The sequence below is a fragment of the Pan troglodytes genome, chromosome 4 (genome assembly GCF_028858775.2).
Source record: "Pan troglodytes isolate AG18354 chromosome 4, NHGRI_mPanTro3-v2.0_pri, whole genome shotgun sequence".
NCBI lineage: Eukaryota > Metazoa > Chordata > Mammalia > Primates > Hominidae > Pan > Pan troglodytes.
Genome location: NC_072402.2, coordinates 28,821,186 through 28,839,539, shown reverse-complemented (window position 1 = coordinate 28,839,539; position 18,354 = coordinate 28,821,186). Strand labels below are relative to the sequence as shown.

The window sequence follows — 18,354 nt, the reverse complement described above, 5'->3', positions numbered from 1 at the left end:
GCCTAGAGACCTTTTCGCTGGGTCTCCTCTTTCTGGGCTAGAGGTTATCGAAGGATGAGATGAACAACTAAACTAAGGGAAAGATAGTTTGCAACTGGAATCTCAGGGATATCTGGAACTGGGGATGTGAATGCTACCATGAATCTTCATTTCCATCTCTTCATCTGTTTGGTCCTCTCAGCTTCATTCTTTCTTCTTATACACAGGCTCCTCAGAGTACTGGAAAATCTAGCTAACAAATAAACAAGAACTCTTTCTTTGATCTTGCATCCTAAATCTTTCGCTATCAGAGAAAAAAACAGATTTGTTAGTATGAGTGTGAAAAAGTACTTGAATACTTGGTTCAGGTGTTTATCAGGGAATGATCAACTATGAGTAGGTCAGATTATTGAAGGAAAATGATACTTTCCCTGTTGGAATTGAGGGAGAAAGAGTTCCCACAGAGAGACCGTGAGTGTTTTCCCTGAATTGGATGGGGGCTGAACAGGCATCTTACAAATCATCTTTGAGTGTTAACAAGTTGTATGGACTGCAGATATTATGGGAGTTCAGAGTAGGGGAGGTTAGGGTATTTAAGTGAGGAAACTCACATTTCTATCTCAGTTTTTGATGTGATCAAATGGCATTTTATACTGGGTGAGTTTAGGTTTAAAATATCACTGGGCACAGGTGGTCTTTAGCTAATATCTTTGAGGTGGCTGAATTTTGGCTCTCCCTGGAGGTATAGGTATTCCTTGAAGGGAAGAGTGATAGATAACTACCACAGGGTAGGAGGACAATGCAAATAGTTTGGAAGCCCGGCTTTACCAGGAAAAAGAGGAAGGAGAGGTGAGAAATAGCTTGAATGGGAGAGTGAAAGTCATTCTCCAGTTTGGCTAGATATGTGGATTTCAGTAAGCGATTATGACTTTTGAATTTCCGCATAGGCAGGACTTTTTGACAGATTTGTTTTCCTCATCTCCCACCTGCCAGTGCCTACTGTGTTCAAGGCATTGTGCCATGTGCTAGACTAGAGAATTGTAAAGATGACTTAAATGTCCCCTAGTATCCACAAGTAACTTTTTACTTTAATGGAGAAAACAGATATGAAAATGATTGATTATATTACAGATAAGATAAAATGCCAAAAAAAGTCTAAGAAATCAGCTGACATCATGGTAGACGATTAATTATGACCAAGGGATCAATGAAATGACATTTAAGGTAGACACTGAAGAATGAGAGAGATTTCTGTAGACAAAGGGATGGCAATAAGGACATTGCAAATTAAAGGAGTAGTGTGATCAAAGAGGTCTGAAAATGCATGTTTGGGCCGGGCGTGGTGGCTTATGCCTGCAATCCCAGCACTTTGGGAGGCTGAGGTGGGCGGATCACCTGAGGTCAGGAGTTTGAGACTACCCTGACCAACATGGAGAAACCCTGTCTCTACTAAAAATACAAAAAATGAGCCAGGCGTGGTGGCACATGCCTGTAATCCCAGCTATTCGGGAGGCTGAGGCAGGCAGGAGAATCGCTTGAACCCGGGACGTGGAGGTTGCGGTGAGTCAAGATCATGCCGTTGCACTCCAGCCTGGGCAACAAGAGCAAAACTCTGTCTCAAAAAGATAAAAAATAAAAAATAAAAAAATAAAGTGCATGTTTGGTTTGTTTAAGAAATGACAGGTAGTCCAGTGGAGACTGGCCAAGCCATAAAGATTACTGAATGCTGTACCAGTTGTTTAGATTTAATTCTGTAAGCAATGGGACTTTTTCAGTTTTGATTTGTGTTTTGGGTATAGTTGTTTCTGGAGATAATATTATAGATGTATAAGGAGATGGAAGACCAGTAAAACTGAAAAATCTGTTGTAGGAATAGAGAACATAATGGGTGGGAAAGGAAATGACAGGATGGAAGAAGAGAGCATAGGAAGGTGGAATTGTTAAGGCTTTTTGACTGATTGGATATGAGGGAAACAGGTAGAGAAATAGGTCAGAGATACTGATGAGAAGTTTCCATCAGGTTGAATTGTATTTAATTTTTTGGTCTTAAAAAAACCAGCAATAGATGGTTCAGCTCATAGCTTGGGTATCTGGATTGATGTTAATGGCAAGTAAAGATGAGAAACAGGAGAGACAGGAGAGGTAAAGAGAAAGGCTGTGGGACGAATGATGATGGTCATTTAAAAAAAAAAAAAGTGTTGAGTTTTAGTTGTTAGTTGAGATATCCAGATTGAAAGATCCAGTTGCTGGTGGAAATGCAATTCTGTCTTTAAGGTTGATGGGAGAGTTAGGAATTATTTACATTGTTAAATGTTCTTTATTGTGATACTGGATGAGTATGACAGATATGTGACCTAGATTATTAGATAAGTGACACCCCCATCTTTAAGTTTGTTTCAGAGATCCTAAATAAAACATTTTTGAATATTACACCTTTTTGAGGGCATTATATTTGGGAGCTAGGCAGAATGTGGTTTCCAAATTATGTAAAGTATAAAGAGTTTTATATTAAAATGGATATATTATTCTGATTGTCATATTCACTATGTTCATAAAGAAGTACAGAATTACAACACAGCTTCTATTAATGGCTAACAGGCAAAAACTTCAGTCTTAGTCCATTTTCTATTACTGCAGCAGAATACCTGAAACTGGTAATTTATTTTAAAAAACTATTTCTTACAATTTTGGATGCTGGGAAGTCCAAGACTGGGGAGGGGGGTTGGCATCTAGCGAGGGCCTTCTAGCTACATAATAACAAAGTGCAGGTAGTCACATGGTAAGAGGGCAGGAGAATGCCAGCTCAGGTCTCTCCTTCTCTTATAAAAACCACCAATCCCATCATGGGGGCCTGCCCCACCCTGATGACCCTATCTAATCCTCACAAAGGTAGGCCTCACAAAGGCCCTACCACCAAATACTGTCAATGTATGAATTTGGGGATTAAGTTTCTAACAAAGGAAATTTGGGGGCACATTCAAATCATAGCAGCTTCCTTTTAAAAAATCTTGCGTTTTTAAAGAAGTGTGCTATCTTTTGGGTTTTTCAGAGACCCTCTCAACCTAGAGTAAATATAGAATACTATTTAATAATCTCATATTAGAATGTTTAATATGGGAGAGGGTTGAACAACTGCTGTCAAGATTATTTTATGTGCTATTAAATAAGTAGCACCTTGCGAATAATAGTCTGCTTCCATTATTTTTGTATATTAGTAATCAAGCAGATTAAATACTTCCTAGGAATTATGGTTATTTGTTTTACTTCAAAAACAATGTTGATTTAAAGTACACTGCAGGTTAAAAAAGTTTAATTTCAAAAAATGGATATATAGGCTGATTCTTTTTTCTAATTATTGAAAGTCATTTGGAATTGCAATAAAAATTTTTCTGTGGTTTCTTCAGTAATTTGTAATTCAATTTATTAGTAATTTCATTAAAATTAAAAAAATTATGGACACTATGTTAAAATCTGTATACCAAATAATACATTTTAAACTCACATTTTTGGATAATTTTCAGAACTATTAATGTTTAACTTTTTTGTGCTAGAATGCTCTGAGACCAGATCTGTTTGTTTGAAAAAGAAAATTACAAGTATAAATTTAAAGCAAATATGACGAATGGTTAGCTTGTGCCTTGGCTTCTGTTGCCTGTAATAGATGTGCCCTCTAAGATGTTCTTGCTATGGTACCTGGAAGATAATTCCTTCTTTGCCTGGTTACTATAGTTGTCTTATTGAGGGCCAGTTGGTTTCAGAATGCATTTTAAAAAATGGGAAAAATAGCTGTGGAAAAAATAATTAGCTTTTCAAAAGACAGTAATGGATAGCTTATTCCGATTCCCAGGTTATCAGTAGATAAACAGTTAAATGGACAATCCCAAAAATACTTCACAACCAAAGGTTCTTCTTCATTTTTCTCATCCTTAAATTTTCTACCTCTCTCCCTCAAATTTCATGGCATTTTATTTCATGTGTCAGGATTACCACTATCTAAATATCTTTCTTCTCTGAAATTTCTAGACCTGTCCCACAGAGACTTGAGAATTGAGAACATGGAGAGTGGGAGTAAGGAAGTTGCATGGTCCTTCCTGTATCTGTTTTTATTACCCTGTGCCTCAGCATCCCTGTTTTGGGGAACTTCCTGCACATAAACTGTCAAAGCCTCTCACAATTATAGATACAAAGCTGTTTTCTGGTAACTTGTGGACTCACTGATTTCTTCTTGCATGTGAGAAAAAGAGCTTTAGAAATTAAAGCGGCTCTAAAGTGCCAAGAATCTGAGTTTATGGGAAAAGTCACCTGACTCTGCTACTTGGATACCACATTTTTTTTTTTTTTGGAGAAAGAGTCTTGCTCTGTTGCCCAGGCCAGAGTGCAGTGGCGAAATCTCGGCTTACTGCAACCTCTACCTCCTGGATGCAAGCAGTTCTCATGCCTCAGACTCCCGAGTAGCTGGGATTACAGGCGTGTGCCACTACACCCAGCTAATTTTTGTATTTTTAGTAGAGTTGGGGTTTTACCTTGTTGGCCAGGCTGTTCTTAAGTTCCCGGCCTCATGTGATCTGCCTGCCTTAACCTCCCAAAGTGCTGGGATTACAGGTGTGAGCCACTGCGCCTGGCGGATACCACAAATTTGTGGTAACTTCATCTGTACTTTTATTACATGGTGCTCTTATTGCAGTCCTTTTGTTTGTGCGTTCCAGACTTTTAATAAATTCCCCTTAGCTGCTCTGCTTTGCCATTTTACCACACTGCTTAAGGCCTATCTTCTTCCTCATTAGATGGCCTCGATTACTACTTTATAGGGAGAATCAAAATTACATATTTTCAAGTTCACTCATCACTTTGCTTATTTGTGACCTTAAGGAATTAGACTAGATATCTGAAAGCTTTTTCCATCCCAGATATTTCATCTTAAAATAATTTTCTCTACTTTTTACTGTGAGGCAACTGTGTATTTGTTCTTTTGCCATTCCATGATTGTAGACATTGTGTTTCCACCTATCTTTTGTCTCTTCTGTTTTTAAGGAAAAGATGACCTTTTTCCCCAATAAGACTGTTTTTCTCATGCTCTTTTTTTTTTTTTTCTTTTGAGACAGAATCTTGCTCTGTTGCCCAGGCTGAAGTGCAGTGGCACGATCTCAGCTCACTGCAGCCTCGGCCACCTGGGTTCAATTAATTCTCATGCCTCAGCCTCCTGAGTAGCTGTGATTACAGGCGCATACCACCACACTCAGCTAATTTTTGTACATTTTGTAGAGACAGGGTTTTGCCATGTTGCCCAGGCTGGTCTTGAACTCATGAGCTCAAGCAGTCCGCCCACCTCAGCATCCCAAATTTCTATAATTACAGGCTTGAGCCACCGCGCCCAGCCGGTTTTCTCACACTCTTAAGCTCATTTTTTCCCATTTCTTTTAGAGCTTTGCTTTTTCAAATATCCCCCCTTTATAATAGATAGTTGTAATGAAACAGTTTTCTAAAGGATATTTAGAGTAATGGTACTACCATTAGGTTGAGATTCATTGCTGGGCTAAAATGTTCTTGGCATTTTGAAGCGTGCTTTCATATATCATATAGAAATCCAGAGAACAGTTCTACCTGAGCTTCTATTATAACCCCCACAAATATTTGTGGATTCCCTACTGTATGCAAAGCACTGTACTAAGAATGCTATAGGGTATATAAAAATCAGCAAAATTTGGCCTGTTAGAGGAGGAGTTTATGGCCAGTATAGGGGAACATGTAAAAAAGTACAACGAGATAGAGGAAGATTGATATCTAAATGCAGAGGATTTTAAAGGAGGGTGTATTAGTTTGTCTTCACACTGCTGTAAATAACTACCTGAGACTGGGTAGTTTATAAAGAAGCAATGTTTAATTGACTCAGTTCTGCAGGCTGTACAGGAATCATGGCGGGGGAGGCCTCAGGAATCTTACAGTCATGGTAGAAGGCAAAGGGGAAGCAAGCACATCTTCACATAATGACAGGAGAAACAGCATGTGAAGGGGAATGTGCCACACACTTTTAAACCATCAGATCTTGTGAGAACTCACTATCACGAGGGCAGCAAGGGGAAATTTGCTCCCATGATCCAATCACCTCCTACCAGGTCCCCTCCCCAACACTGGGAATTACAATTCAACATGAGATTTGGATGGGGGCACAGAGCCAAACCATATCATTCTCCCCAGCCTCTCCCAAATCTCATATTATTCTCACATGTCAAGACACAATCATGCCTTCCCAACAGTCCCCCAAAGTCTTAACTCCTTCCAGCATTAACTGAAAAGTCCAAAGTCTTATCTGAGACAAGGCAAGTCCCTTCCACCTATGAGCCTGTAAAATAAAAAACAAGTTAGTTTCTTCCAAGGTACAATGAGAGTACAGGGAATGGGTAAATGTTCCTGTTGCAAATGGGAGAAATAGCCAAAACAAATGGGCTACAGGCGCCATGCAAGTCTGAAACCCAACAGGGAAGTCATGAAATCTTCAAGCTCCCATATCCTTTGATTCCATGTCTCACATCCAGGGCACGCTGATGCAAGGGGTGGCCTCCTAAGGCCTTTGGCAGCTCTGCCCCATGGCTCTGCAGGATACAGCCCCCACAGCTGCTTTAATGGGCTGGCATTGAATGCCTGCAACTTTTGCAGGCACACAGTGCAAGCTGTCAGTGGATCTACCCTTGTGGGGTCTGGAGGATGATGGCCCTCTTCCCACAGCTCCATTAGGTAGTGGGGACTCTCTGTGAGGGTTCCAGTCCCACATTTCCCCCTCTGCACTGCCCTAGTAGAGGGTCTCCATGAGGACTCTGCCCCTGTAGCGGAGTCCTGCCTGGACATCCAGGCATTTCCATACATCCTCTGAAATCAAGGTGGAGGCTCCCAAACCTCTTCTCTTGCCTTTTGTGCACCCACAGACCCAACACGATGTGGAATCCACCAAGGCTTGTGGCTTGCACCCTCTGAAGCCATGGCCCGAGTTGTACATTGGCCCCTTTTAGCCACAGCCACAGCTGGAGCTGGAGTGGCTGGGACGCAGGGCACCAAGTCCCAAGGATGCAGTTAGCAGCAGGGCTCTGGGACTGGCCCATGAAACCATTTTTCCCTCTTAGACCTCCAGGCCTGTACTGGAGGGGCAGCCGTGAAGATCTCTGACATGCCCTGGGAGACATTTTCCCCATTGTCTTGGCTGTTAGCATTTGGCTTCTTATTTATGTAAATTTCTACCACTGGCTTGAATTTCTCCCCCAAAAATGGGTTTGTCTTTTCTATAGCATGGTGAGGCTGCAAAATTTCCAAACTTTTATGTTCTGCTTCCCTTTTAAACATAAGTTCCAATTTCACACCGTCTCTTCATACATATGAGCATATACTTTTAGAAAAAAACCAGGTCACATCTTGAATGCTTTGCTGCTTAGAAATTTCTTCTGCCAGGTACCCTAAATCATCTCTCAAGTTCAAAGTTCCACACATCTCTAGGGCAGGGGCACAATGCTGCCAGTCTCTGCTAAATCATAGCAAGAGTGACTGTTACTCTGGTTCCCAATAAGTTCCTCATCTCCATCTGAGACCACATCAGCCTGGATTTCACTGTCCATATCACTATCAGCATTTTGGTTACAATTATTGAGCAAGTCTCTAGGAAGTCTGAAACTTTCCCACATCTTCCTGTCTTCTTCTGATCTCTCCAAACTGTTCCAGCCTCTGCCTATTACCCAGTTCCAAAGTTGCTTCCGCATTTTGAGGTATCTTTATAGCAGTGCCACACTTCTCTGGTACCAGTTTTCTGTATTACCTTGTTCTCATACTGCTACAAAGAACTACCTGAGACTGGGTAATTTATGAAGAAAAGGTTTAATTGACTCACAGTTCTGTAGGCTGTACAGGAATCATGGCTGGAGAGGCCTCAGAAGACTTACAATCATGGCAGAAGGCAAAGGGGAAGCAAGAACGTCTTCACATGGTGACAGGAGACAGAGAGAGTAAAGGGGGGAAGCGCCACACACTTTTAAACCATCAGATCTTGTGGGAATTTACTATCACGAGAACAGCAAGGGGAAATTTGCCTTCATGATTCCATCACCTACCACCAGGTCCCTCCCCCAACACTGGGAGTAACAGTTCAACATGAGATTTGGGTAGGGATACAGAGCAACCATATCAGAGGGAGGTAATGTATTCAGTTAAAGGGGATTAAAAATGGCTTTATGCAAGTATACTTTTCCCTGTAACTCAACATAGTGTTTTGACAAGCAAAAATCGAATGATGACTGCATTGTGAAAAGACAAGGTGAAAACAAGGTAGTATTTGTAGAGTTACACATAGTCTGATTTGGCTAGAAGGGAGGCTGGAGCCTTTCATGGTGGCTTTTGAATGCCATGGTGAATAGTTTGTGCTTTATTTGTTATTGAATAGCAATTTGTACACTTCTGAGCTATTAGAGTGAAATGATTAAGCCTGTGGTTTAGGAAGAAAGAGCCTAATAGGGAGATAAATCTTTCCCTAGTTGTAGGAAGGGTTGGAACAGTATGATATGGAGAGGGTAGTAATGAATGAAGGAATGGAAAACGAGAATAATTTCAATGATACTGGAGGTGCAGTATACAAGTTGGCAGTAGTTTTATGTCTAGGAAGATAAGAAGTGTTTAGGAAAAACTCCCAAATTGTTTTTCCTCTGCTCTTACACCACAACAATCAACACAGAGGACTTCTGTGTCCAAATGCACAGTATTTCTCCCTGCCAAATAAGCAATCAGTTCTATAGTGAACACCAGCTAATTGGCTTTCAATTCATTTCTGTCACTACCTAGAGATAGTGTCAGATCCCAACAGCTGAGGGCTCAGTCTTGGGGTCTGGGCCCTCCTTCCCACTGGTTGTAAGTCTGCATCTCTGGAACTTCTACCAGATGGCTTCGAGTTGGGGTTTCCACAACCCCCTCTTTGGGTTGGATTAATTTGCTAGAGTTACTCACAGAACTCAGAGAAACACGTTTACTGGTTTATTATGAAGGATATGTTAAAGGATACAAGTAAACAGCCATATGGCAAGGTCTGGATGCCATAGGGCAAGGTCTGGAAGGGTCCCAAATGTAGGAGCCTCTGTTTCCGTGGAGTTAGGGTATGCCACTCTCCCAGCAAGTGGATGAGTTCTTGCTCACCTTCTTGCCCACCTTCACATGTTCAGCTGTGAGGCCAGTCCTTTTGGTTTTTTATGGAATTTTCATGACATCAGCACTTTCCCCAATGGGAAGACCCCCCATAGGACCCTCTCTGAAATGAGGGCATTATGACCCACAGTCAGAAAAGTGGAGGAAAATTAGAGTCCTGCCTTGGTGCAGATGAAAGGAGGGCAGGAGAAGGTCAGGGATATTGTTTCCTGAGGCCTAACACACCAAACATTGTAATAAAAGACTATAACAAGGGTGATATAGCTTGAATGTGTGTCCCCTCCAAATCTCGTATTTAATGAGACCTCCATTGTTGGAAGTGGGGTCTGGTGGGTGTTTGGATCATAAAGGTGGATCCCTCATGAATGGTTTGCTGCCCTCCCCTGTGGTAATGAGTTCAAGTGAGAGCTGGTTGTTTAAAGCAGGGGTCCTCAACCCCTACTCCATGGACCGGTACCTGTCTGTGGCCTGTTAGGAGATGGGCCACACAGGAGGAGGTGTGAGCCACAGGCAAGCGAGCATTACTGTCTGAGCTCCACCTTCTGATCAGCAGAACTTAGATCAGCAGCAGCATTAGATTTTCACAGGAGCGCAAACCCTATTGTGAACTCCTCATATGAGGGATATAGGTTGTGTGCTCCTTATGAGAATCTAATGGTTGATGATCTGAGCTGAAACAGTTTCATCCTGAAATCATCTTCCCTGACCCCTTGTCTGTGGAAAAATTGTCTTCCACTAAATCAGTCAGTCCCTGGTGCCAGAGGTTGGGGACTACTGGTTTAAAGGAGCCTGGCTCCTCCCCCCTTCTCTTGCTCTCTCTGGTCATGTGATGTGCTAGCTCTCCCTTTGCCTTCTGCCATGAGTAAAAGCTTCCTGAGGCCTCACTGAAAGCAGATTCCAGCACCATGCTTCCTCTATAGTCCTGCAGAACCATGAGCCGCAATAAACCACTTTTCTTTACCAATTACCCAGTCTCAAGACAGACTAACACAAAGGGCTATGGGAGTTATAAGCCAGGAACTGTGGATGAAAACCTATTTTTAAAAATATAGATATATAAACACAACCACATACATAAATAAAATAACACCACAAGAAGGAATCAAAGTTGCTTTTGAAATTCCAGGTCTGGACACTAGGAAGGATGCTGGTGTTATTAATAAAGAGGAAGAGAAGTGTGAGTGTGTGTGTGTGTGTCTGTGTCTGTGTGTTTGTGGAGATATTTGCTAATTTTTTAAGATGTTGATATATTCACCTTAAGGTGAAGATTCTTGGGAGGGCTTTGTTAATTTAAGCCTGGCGTTTAGGAAGGAAGTTAGAAAGGGAAATTTGGGTATTGCTGTCATAGAGGTTATAATTTGAGCTGATGGATAACTGATATTTCCATGACTGTGAATAAATACAGAAATGGAAAATTCTGAGGAAAAGGCACGTAGAAAATGCCTTAGTTTTAGGATGACTTTTGAGTAAATTGTGTAATATTTCACCCTTATTTTTTAAAAAAAGTTAAATAGGAGAAACACTTTGAGAAAGCACAGAGGGAGAAAACTAATGCCTTAAAACATTGCCTAACGCATAATAGGAGCTTAAAAAAATCTTTGTTGAATGAATAATTGTAACTTGTTTGGGATATAAGCCTATGTATAGTAGAAAAATGGGCATATTGTGGAGAACTTTTGAGGGAGAGAGTGGATAATGCCTATTCCCCTGCCCTGTGCTCATAGGGTTATTGCTGATACCAGATGAAAGGACAGATCTGAGAATATTTTGAACTTTTAAAATGTTCTTTGAGGCATATTTCAGTTTGAGGAACTGAAAGAAATTCCATAAGTAAGGTAGTATGTCTGTATTCAGCAAGTAAGGTAACATGTCTGCATATAAGCTTATATTCTTTCCATTTTATTTGGTGGGAATTAGATTTGTAAAGTATATTGTAAAGAATGTTTAGGGTATTGTTATGGCTATATATCTTTTGATAAGTCAATTCTTTTTTTTTTTGCCTGTGCTTTTTCCCATTGCCTGTTATATTTTTCTCACTTTCCTTCTCAGTCCCTCACTTTTTCCAAATCAGTTGCCATTCATCTTTTAGGTCTCAGTTTAGCCATCAGTTCTTTCAGGAAATGTATGCTAAAATTCTAAGACTGAGACAGGTATTTTTTTGTATCCCTGTGTATCCTCCTACTTACTATACCAGATTACAGTTGCTTAATTTGTCTGTCTTCTCCACTAGAACCTAAACTTTCCTGTCATGGTGTTCTGTCGTATTTACTGTTATATTCTACCATGTAGCACAATGCTTGGCACATAGTTTGTTGGAGATGAACTAAATAAGAGACAATGTTAGACTAAAGTTTACTTTTAACCTTCAGACATAGTGATTTCTTATCTTCATGTGCTGAATGGTATGATACTATAATTGTTGAAGTTCTAAGAAAAACCCAACTATAAGAATTGATACTGTTTTGAGGATTTAAAGAACACAGATACAAGAGATTGAAAATGTGCTGTAGGAACTAATACTAGCCTCCTGCTAGTAGGTATTGTGCTAGCCTTCCCTCCCTTTTCCTCCTCTCTTTCAACATTTGATCAGTGCATAACATTTCTTGGAGAGGTGTGGTTTTTTTTCTTCCCTTCGTTATCTGTTTACTAGGGTGACGGGAGTTAAAGGTAGTAAAAACTTCACAATCATGGTTGAGTGCATTTCAGTGTAAACTTTGTATTCTCACCTTTTGTATGTTAGTCTTTTAGTGAATTTTGGGTGGACAGAATGTATGATAGTGCTGTTTCTTTAGAAATGCTCTCTCGAAACTAAAACCTCTTGGATTCTGTAAATATGTTACCTGTTGAAAAAGGAAACAGCATTTCTGCCCTTACTTTGAACTAACTTGATCTGAGATAAATACATACACACATGCACGCATGTGCACACACACATACATACGCACTCTAGTTATCTGGATATATACAAATACACCCAAGAATAGCTAACATAAACACGCCCTCTTCTCCCCTTCCTCAAGTTTAAGTGATGTGTAGTTGGTCTAAGGGGTACTACACCTGTTTTGCTTAGCCTAGTGGTTGTTCAAGTGAATTTACCAGTGACCCAATTTTAGTCTCTATCATAGTGATTTGAAAAAAAAGGCCAAGTAAAGTCACTTAGTATGAGATAAATTTTCTTTGCTTTCCTCTTCACTTTAAGAAATCAGTTGCTTTTTTAATTTTTTAATTTTTTTTTAACCTTTAGCAGACTGTATTAGTTCATTCTCATGATGCTGACAAAGACAAACCTGAGATGGGGTCACTTATAAAGGAAAGAGGCTTAATTGACTCATAGTTCCGCAGGGCTGGGGAGGCCTCGGGAAACTTACAATCATGGCGGAAGGGGAAGCAAACATGTCCTTCTTCACATGGTGTCATCAAGGAGAAGTACTGAGCAAAAGGGGGAAAAGCCCCTTATAAAACCATTAGATCTCGTGAGAACTCACTCATTATCACAATAACAGCAGCATGGGGGTAACTGCCCCCATAATTCAGTTACTTCCCACCGGGTCGGGTCCCACCCACAACATGTGGGGATTATGGAAACTACAATTCAAGATGAGATTTGGGTGGAGACACAGCCAAACCATATCACAGACAGTAAGAATGTATTTGTTACAAATAAATATGGGAGCTTAAGAAGATTTTTATGTTTTAGCAAATGCATACCAACTTGAAATCACCAATTTAGTTTTAGAAGACACAAGCGTGTGTAACAAAGTCTGATTAGCATTTTGAGGCTTGTAGAATAACTTCAGAAGTTTGTAGTATGATCAGGCACACAGAGTCCCAAGTGATTCAGATGCAAAAGATTTCTTGGCAATTGGATTTCTGCATGTATGTTTCTCTGTAGCTACTTTGGTGCCTGTCAGTAATATAACCAAAAGGAAAAACAAAGTGGAAAGTAAAAGTAATCTGCTGGTAACTTCAATTTAGTTTTCTTTTTATAAAAGGAAGTCTATTGATGTTAGCACTGTTTTAATGGTTTTCTGTTGTGTAGTAGACAGTTTTCATTTGGGATTGTCAAGTTAGTTGTAAATAATTGTATAGTTTCAATGAAATGCCTGTCTGTATTCACACTAGGATATTTTCTCATTGCACAAATTTCCATATTTTTCTCTGATCAAGTGAGACAGATTATAAAACACAAAGGCCCCTCTAAGGCCCTTCGGATGTGTTCCAGCAATATGCAGCAGCCCCCCACCCCCTTTTTTATTTCCCCTGTGACAGGGTCTCTCTCTGTTGGCCAGTCTAGAGTGCAGTGGCACAATCTTGTCTCACTGCAGGCTTGACTTCCCGGGCTCAAGCTATCCTCCCATCTCAGCCTCTCGAGTAGCTGGGATCATAGGTATGTGCCACCATGCCTGGCTAATTTTTGTATTTTTTGTAGAGGTGGCGTTTTGCCATATTGCCTGGGTTGGTCATGAACTGCTGGGTTCCAGCAGTCCCCTCCTCAGCCTCCCAAATTGCTGGTTTATAAAGTTGGGAGCCACTGCGCCTGGCCACAGCACACATTTATAAAAAATGTTCATGTGATTCCAAATTTAAAATAGAGTGATTTCTGTGACTTTTTTAAATTGTTCACTTTTTTAACATGCAGTTTCATCTTAGATGTATGATATTGTATGTAAATTGATTTGTATTTCTAAAAAAATGAAATTAAGGGACTCCATATCTACCTGTAAGATTTCTCAACAAAAATTTACAAAGCTAGCTGGGAAGACATGTATGTACTTCTTGAATTTCCTCCTGCTATTCCTTTTCCCCATCTTCCTTAGAGAGGCAAAGAAGAGAGAGGGAGATTTACTTTTAAAATAGGAGAACATTAAATGCTTTATTATTAACGTGTTATATTAAGCAGTTTTAAGTCATAGTGTCTCAAGTACATACTATCCTTTATATTGCCCCCCAACACCCAAAATATACACACATTGGGAAAAGAATGGGGGCTCTTTGGGGGTTTTCTTCTAGAGTTGCCAGGTGAAATAGAATTTCTAGTTTATTAATAGTATGGCACTTGCAGCCCCAATTAATTTGAATGCTCTATAATGTTCAAAAAGAGTTTTGAGAAAATTTCCTCCTAAAATTAATGCCTTAGTAGAAAAAAAGATTGGTTTCTCCTGTTCTCTTCCCCAAATTAGATGGAAAGTAAACAAGACTGGAAAATAGGTAATTGAGACTAATATGATTCACAGATTGATCACCCATTTTGCAACAGTCATAAAATTTGTTAGTTTTTTTGAAGAAGTTTATTAATCAGTCCCATATCCTTTGAGTATCCTCTACTCCCCTGTGATACTGGTTTGATATTAATTAAGCTAATATTTACTGGGTTCTTGGTATCCATTAGGTATTCTTCTAAGCAACTTTATATGTGTTAGCTCATTTAATAATAATATTAAGCCAACATTCTCTGAGGTAGACACTATTATATTCCTTTTATAGATGAGGAAACTGAGGCTCAGAGATAAAGTAATCTGCCTACATTTGCGCAGCTAGGTGGCAGAGCTGGGATTCAAAGACAGTGACTCTAGAGTCTTTTAACCGTTCTACTATAAAGCCTATGTAGTATTTTTCATTTTTGTATTTTTCCTTAAAGGAATTTAGTACAAGTCATTAATTTTATTCTGAGGTTGAGATAGAAATTAATTTCCCTAATTTACAAGTGATGGTAACGACATAAAAAATGTAAAGACTTGGCCATAACTGTGGAGACAGTTTCTGACGAGATTTGGTATGTTTAGGGTGGCATCGCCATAGATTGGAGGTTTCTTGGGTTTCTGTTAAGTTTTGGTCTTCTGTTAGTATGCATTGTCTCTTTTGAACAAGCTCAAGGAGTGTCAGCATAATCATACTTCTTTGAGTTCTGTCAGCCTAAACTGTTTTCACATTCTTTTCACATGTCAGAATTTTTGGCTGGGTGCAGTGGCTCACACCTGTAATCTCAGCACTTTGGGAGGCCGAGGCAGGCAGATCACCTGAGGTCAGGAGCTCGGGACCAGCCTGGCCAACATGGTGAAACCCCGTCTCTACTAAAAATACAAAAGTTAGCCGGATGTGGTGGCACACACCTGTAATACCAGCTACTTGGGAGGCAGAGACAGGAGAATCACTTGAACCCAGGAGGCGGAGGTTGCAGTGAGCCATAAGAGCATGGCACTGCACCCCAACCTGGGTAACAGAGCAAGACTCCGTTTCCCCCTCCAAAAAAAGAGAGAGAACTTCCTATGTGGACGTTAAAAAAGAAAAGTTTTTGTTTTGTTTTTTACATTGGCATGGTGGTTTAACTAGATGACTTATAAAGTATTTTTCAACATTGTTTTATGAGTCAACACTTCTTCTTTCATTGGACAAATACTTTTAAAACTTATTATTGCTATGTGCCAGGTATATTCTGTGTTATAATTGCCACAAATGTGAGCAGATTTATAAACTTTAACTTAGATGATGAGCTATTGTTTAGTAATCTCATGTTACACTCAGAGTATTCTCATATCACCAGTATGACTCTTATGCTTATGTTTCTTTGAGGTATTCTAGATTCCAGTTGAATTTTTTTTTAAACTTATTTGAAAATGGTCACCAGCAAATCTACTTTTAAAGAGATATAATAAGGCTTTGACTGTGAAGACTTAAGAGTAATAGTGGGGTTGATTAAATATGCTTTCTTGTATTTCTTTGTAATTTTATTGCTGTGACTATTTGTAGAGGCAGAAAGTGTAGCATTTTTAAAAATTGAGTATTTTAGACAAATAACCACTCCCAAAGTGTTCACTCTTGGGAAATGTTATATCTTTGTTATTGAGAGTATGTTTTGTAAAGCCATATCCCACCTGAAATAAAAAGAATTACAGACTTCAGAAAGTTAAGGTAGACAGTATTTTCTTGGCTACTGGGGCTAATTAGAATATATGATTCTCTATGCAGGACAGCCACCTTAGGGACTCTGAATCTCTCTCAGTAGGGTAAAATTTTTATATTTATATAAAAGATTGTGGGTTAAAAAATGGTTGAGAAATACTGTTTTTGAGTAAACCCAAGGACTGGTGTTTAAAGGTTATATAGTATTTTACTTAGGTTCTAGAAATCTGTAAGCTGTCTGAATCAAATCTTGTAACATTGGATTTATTGTGATTTATTTATAAAACATTTAAGGATCAAATCAACCACGTAAATATTTACAAGCTGATGGCTGGATAATTTAATTGCAGTTTATAGTCATAATCAAGAATTGACATGTTTTGCTTTATGTGTTTGAAGCTTATGATTTTTTGACATGAAGGAAATTGCTAACATTTAGGAAATAGTTACTTATTTAGATTAATGTCTTTCTCCTGAACTGACTTATCCATTTTAATGCTCAGATCTTAGAAAGTACATAGATGTAAAAAATCGACTCGGTGTGGTGGCTCACACCTGTAATCCTAGCACTTGGGAAGGCTGAGGTGAGCAGATCACTTGAGTCCAGGAATTTGAGACCAGCCTGGGTGACATGGCAAAACTCTGTCTCTCCAAAAAAAAAAAAAAAAAGCTGGATGTGGTAGCATGTGTCTGCAGTCTCGGCTACTTGGGAGGCTGTGGTGGGAAGATGGGTTGAGCCTGGGAGGTGGGGGTTGCAGTGAGCTGAGATCGTACCAGTGTACTTCAGCCTGGGCGACAGAGTGAGACTCCCGTCTTAAAACAAAACAAAACAAAAACAACTAAAAACCACAAATAAACATATATATCACTTAAAATCGTAAGTTGGATATTTCTTATAAAGTAGTAATTGTGTAATGCCTCATGTATCTCTGTGTATCATTTCAATGGTAAGTTCAAAAGATGAAGGAGATTAAAGAAAAACCTTTTTCATCTTGACACTACCTAAGACATAACAGAAATTTAACAAATAACAAGTATACAAAAATAGAGATTTTTAAAAATTGTCCTTAATTTTATCTTTGTTGGGTATATAAATCTGCTCTCTGGGATAGTTCTACTGCTTTAAGTAATGAGGAATGCACTAGTTTCATATTCTAAGGATAACCTAAGGATATCCCATATATTTTCACAACTAAATAAATTCATACCCTGAAATTTCAAAATTTTATTCTCTTATGTCGTTAAATTATAGTTCCTTAGGGTTCGTTTACGATCTCTGGTGTAAACTTTCCATTTCAGATTTAAAAAGTCCCTGAGCTCTTGAAAGTTAAATTTACTTGTCATTTGTCTCAAAGATAATGGCTGAACTAAGATTAGGATTTTAGAGGAATGCGGTATTGATTGTTCTTTCCCTTCTTCCTCTAGTACTAACAGGTTACAATTATATTTTGTTTGTTAAGTCGTAATGGAACGCTATAAATAAGTTCATTATTTTCAGCCTTATGCATAGGGCTCTAAATAAATAGGTTGGTTTTAGAAGAAAACTAAAAGTAATTCTTTCCATAAGTTTTAAGTTTCTGTGTTTTTGTTTTATTTTTAAAAACTAAGGAGTCAAAAATAATGAGCTTTTATTACAACAAGCTTACAAAAGTAGTCATAGTAACATAATGCTTTTATCATTGGCTTATTATATATTATATAAAATACATATATTATTATAAATACAAGATTACAAATAAACTTTGGTAAAGCTGAAGTACTATATTATGTTACATAATTGAATATATCAATGTAATATGAATGTTTATTGTTTTTCTCTGAATGTTTCAAATTAGGCTGTATCTAAGGATGAGTTTGGCTAAACTATCAAATGTAAAAATATTTTATAGCAATTACTTTGGAGATTTGTTACCATGCCTGTATGATACTTCTAGTATATTTCTAAGCATGTTTCTGTTTATATCAGTCCATGAGGCTTTTATAGGCATACTTGGTATCCTAGAGTTACAGCCAGTTTCTTAAGTAGATCATTTGATAGTATGTAGGTAGAACACAGTTAAACTGAGAGCAAGAAGGGTGAAGGGACAAAGGTGCTATTTATTCTCCCACATGTTTGTTACATAAATTTGGAAAGTTGAGTGCAAATGTAAAATGTATAGTCATGGAGTAGATTATCTTAGAGCCAAAGGGATTAATCAGCTTCACGTTCAAACAGGAAATTAAAATAGCATCCTTTAGACAGTGTAATTCTGTTTTCCTGTCGCAGGGCACAAACACTAAAATGGAATAAAACATTTTATATTC

The 18,354-nt window shown here is 38.8% G+C and overlaps 1 protein-coding gene across 8 annotated transcripts in view; it reads left to right on the top strand.

Annotated features, from left to right (window-relative positions):
• The window catches only part of RASA1 (RAS p21 protein activator 1), a 124,763-nt gene that overhangs the window by 44,889 nt on the left and 61,520 nt on the right, over positions 1 to 18,354 (top strand). The window lies entirely within an intron of this gene.